The sequence below is a fragment of the Notamacropus eugenii genome, chromosome 5 (genome assembly GCF_028372415.1).
Source record: "Notamacropus eugenii isolate mMacEug1 chromosome 5, mMacEug1.pri_v2, whole genome shotgun sequence".
NCBI classification, from domain to species: domain Eukaryota; kingdom Metazoa; phylum Chordata; class Mammalia; order Diprotodontia; family Macropodidae; genus Notamacropus; species Notamacropus eugenii.
In genome coordinates, this window is record NC_092876.1 from 387,509,984 (window position 1) to 387,514,117 (window position 4,134).

General features: G+C 36.5%; 1 long non-coding RNA gene across 1 annotated transcript; it reads left to right on the top strand.

The window, feature by feature from the left end:
* Window positions 1–879: 879 nt before the first annotated feature.
* LOC140506843 (uncharacterized) lies at window positions 880–3,880 on the top strand. The gene is made up of 2 exons (XR_011968125.1): window positions 880–2,861; window positions 3,702–3,880. It is a non-coding gene; the product is annotated as an uncharacterized lncRNA (long non-coding RNA).
* The last annotated feature ends 254 nt before the right edge of the window (window positions 3,881–4,134 follow it).

Genomic DNA, 4,134 nt, shown 5'->3' on the forward strand with positions numbered 1-4,134 from the left:
CAAGTCTTTTTTGTCTTTCTGCCTGCACCAGACTGCTTCTCTGAATTTGGAGTATGTTTTATAGATGGGAGAGGAACAAAGACATTGCTGGTGGATTACAGCATGTCAGTGAGTTGATGAACTCAACCCAGTTCCTAGTAGATAAATGTCTGCGTTATTATATCACTACATCAATTGGTAATAAGTGACACTTTTGTTAGATGCTTAGCAGAGATGGAGAGTAGAGTAACAGTAGAAACATAACTCTCATCTCAATTTATATTATCTAATTAATAATAGAGTCTATATTATTTCTCTTTGTAAACATTGAAGATACACAGGTTGCTATAATCGCCATAAAATCAGATGCTCCTAATTTGGAACATGAATGAGATAAAGTGTCACTGGAAGAGTATGTAATACAATTGAAGCCAGTGAAAAAATTAGTCATATATAAAAATTATTTTGGAACAATTCACTATATTCATATAGAAGGGCTCCTATTTCATGGCAGAATGTTTGGCCCTTTCAATCAGGCACAAGGTAGTAGCAACCCAGCTGTGTCTAACTAGAGATTAATGACCTGAGAGATGTAGACAGCTGGATGGCTTAAAGTAATACTTTGATGTTGACCTAGCCAATAATGTAGAGTTGGGCAGATTGAAGATCTGCTAAGATTCAGTCCCAAAAGGGAATGCTAAGAGGTGAAAGAGTTATTCTTCTCATTCCAATGGAAAGAAGAAATCCTGGGGAGTCATGGATAGGGGTAGTGAGGGACTAATGGTTTTTCTTAAAGTGAATGAAATGCAAAGAAGTTCAAATCTCCAAAAAGTAAACATTTATCTATTCTGAATTGGATTTGTGATTCTGTGCACTATTGATAGACCAGGAGAGGTAAATTTGTGAAGACAGTGAACTTATTCACTTGAAACAAACCTATTGACTTTTGTATATCTTGTATCTATATTTTGTACATAATTCTATGCTTCACATCTAGTTCAGGAATTCTTAACTTTTTTTTTCCTGTTGCGAACAAACCCCTTTGGTAAACTGGTAAAGCCAATAGAACCCTTCACAGAATAAGGTTTTAAAAAATGCATCATCAAAGGAAATGCTAATTTTTAATTAGACATTACTGAGAATAGTTATATTTTTTCCATCTGAATTCAAGGACCCCCAAGATCATGAACCCCTGATGTGGATGATTGATCTTCAACATTCTTACCTGTCTTTAGTTACTCATATACTTTTGAAACTTTCTGATACTTTTATTTTTACTGATACATGAGAAAAAAGAAAATTGCACTAACTTCAGTTCAGTTAAAGAAACATGAACTAGTCATTAAATGAGGCAAAAAGTTTGGATTAAGACAAAGACCTGCCTTCATAGAACCTACAATTTAGAGAGGTAGGGGGTAGCCAAACACAGGTAACTTTAATGCATGATAAATGTATTACTGTTATAAAAATAAAGTGCTATGTAAGCTCTGGAGGGAAAGAGGGTCCTCCACATGTATAAAAATGTTTAACGCAATTCTTTTTGTGATGGCAAAGAACTGAAAATTGAGGGAATGCCCGTTAATTGGGGAATGACTGAACAAGTTGTGGTATATGAATATAATGGAGTACTGTTGTTCTGTAAGAAATGATGAGCAAGCAGATTTCAGAAAAACCTTGAAAAACTTTCATGAACTGAAGCTGAGTGAACTGAGCAGAACCAGAACACTACACATAGTAATAGCAATATTGTGCAATGACTGACCTCAATTCCAGAAGACTCATAATGGAAAATACAATCCACATCCAGAGAAAGAACTTTGGAGTCTGAATGCAGATCAAAGCATACTGTTTTCTTTGTTTTTTTCTTGTCATTTTTCTGTTTCGTTCTGATTCTTTTTTTCACAACATGAATAGTGTAGAAATATGTTTAATATTGCACAGGTATAGTCTATATCAGATTGCATGCTGTCTTGGGAGATGGAAAAGGGAGGGAAATTTAGAACTCAAAATCTTACAAAAATGAATGTTGAAAACTAAAAGAAAAACTAAATTAATCAATTAATTACATAGAGAAAGAAAAAGAGTGTCCCTAATTTTCAAGGATCAAGATTGGTTGGTTGTTGCATTCAGTTCTCAAAGAGGACAAAAATAACATTGCTATGTTGGAGCTGAGATACAGTGTGTCTGACTGTGGTTGATCAAACCAGTATGAGTTTGGAAGGTTCTACCACAGGGCAGGTACAAATAGTCCATATGAATATTTGGAGTGGAGATGTCTCTAAATTTGCTCATCTCACCTTTATTTTGAGCTATTGCAATCTCATACAGCACAGCACCTTCTTTGATGTGGGCATACCATGCTGTATGGTCCTTTGCCAGCATCTTCCATGTCATGAAGTCAGTTACAAAGTTCTTCAGAAAAACCTTGAGAGTGTCCTTGTATCGCTTCTTCTGACTTCCATGTAAACATCTGCCTTGTGTGAGTTCTCTATAAAATAGTCTTTTAGTCAAATGTCTATTTGGCATTTGAACAACATGACCAGCCCATCAGTACTGTGCTCTCTGAAGTAGAGTTTGAATGCTTTGCAGTTCAGCTTGAGAAAGGACCTCAGTGTCTAGCACTTTATCTTGCCAGGTGATCTTCAAAATCTGAGACAATTCAAATAGAAGCAATTAAATTTCCTGGCACGGAGCTGGTATTCTGAATAAATTTCACAGGCATACAACAATGAAGTCAATACAATGGCTCTGTAGAACTCCAGTTAAGTAGGCAGCCTATTACGTCTTCTCTCCCACACTTTCTTTCAGAGTCTCCCAAACGATGAGCTAGCTCAGGCAATGCATGTGTCAACCTGATCATCTATATGGACATCTCTGCCAAGGTAAGTGAATTCATCCACAGCATTCAAAATTTCTCCATTTGCTGGAACTGATGGTTCCATGTATGGATGGTGTGAATGGCTGATGGAGAAACTGTTTTCTTCATATTAATTTTCAGGACAAAATTAGTGCAAGCAACAGAGAATTGTTTCATATTCTGTTGCATCTCAGCTTCAGAGGCTGCATTGAATGCACAATAATCTACAGACAAAAAAACCCCCCAAAAACATTGCATACCAACTCTCCCTTCACTTTAGGATTGTCTTGTAGTTTAAAGTTAATAGTAGTTTACAGTTAGTGTGTTAGCTGACCTTAATATCATCTTCATCCTCATCCTTCATCCTCATTGAAGGCATTCAATACAACATTGTGAAAATATCATGCTATAAAGAATGAAAACAAGTACACAGCCGTTCTTCACTTCATTGGTGACTGGGAAAGCGTGGGAGCCTCATCCATTATCCAGAGCCTGTGCAAGTATACCATCATGAATTTGGTATACCATACAGATGAACTTCTCAGGGCAACCCAATTTTGCTATGATCTTCTACAAGCCCTCACAACTGATAATATCAAACGCTTTGGTCAGATCGGTGAACATGGTATATAGGCTTCTGTTCTGCTTCTGGCATTTCTTCTGGACTAGTCAGGCAGCAAATACCATATCAACTGTTCCTCAGCTCTTTCTGAAGGCACACTAACTCTCCAAGAGACAGCCATCTTTCAGGCAGAGCATCAGGTGGTTAAGGAGAACTCTGCAAGAATCTCGTGAGCAATGACTGAGAGACCCTTTCTCTGCCCTGTGATTGTCACAGGATAATGTATTTCCTTTTCCTTTACAGAGATGGACAAAGACATCCTTCATCTCTGGGAGATAACCTCCTCTTACCATATAATCTGGAAGAGTCCAGTAAACTTTTGTATGAGTAGTAGACCCCCCTGCTCAGAGGTGGAATTTGAGCTGCTGAACACACTCCAACTGTTTGGTATCTTGGTGTGCTAATAAACTCCTTTAGTCTTATTTCCTGAGTTTGCTTTTAATTAATTAAGGCAAGATCCAAACCAGGATTTTCTTTTAACAAATCCTTTACACTCCTTAAAATCATTGAAGACCCCTGTATGCCTCTGTATTTATTTATTCAAAATTAAAATTAATGAAATTTTAAAGTATTTTAACTCATTTTAAAATAATTATAAGGTTACATGTTAACATAAAACATTTTATGAAAAATAATTGTATTTTCCAAGTATCTGACTTAATAAGAAGATAGCTGG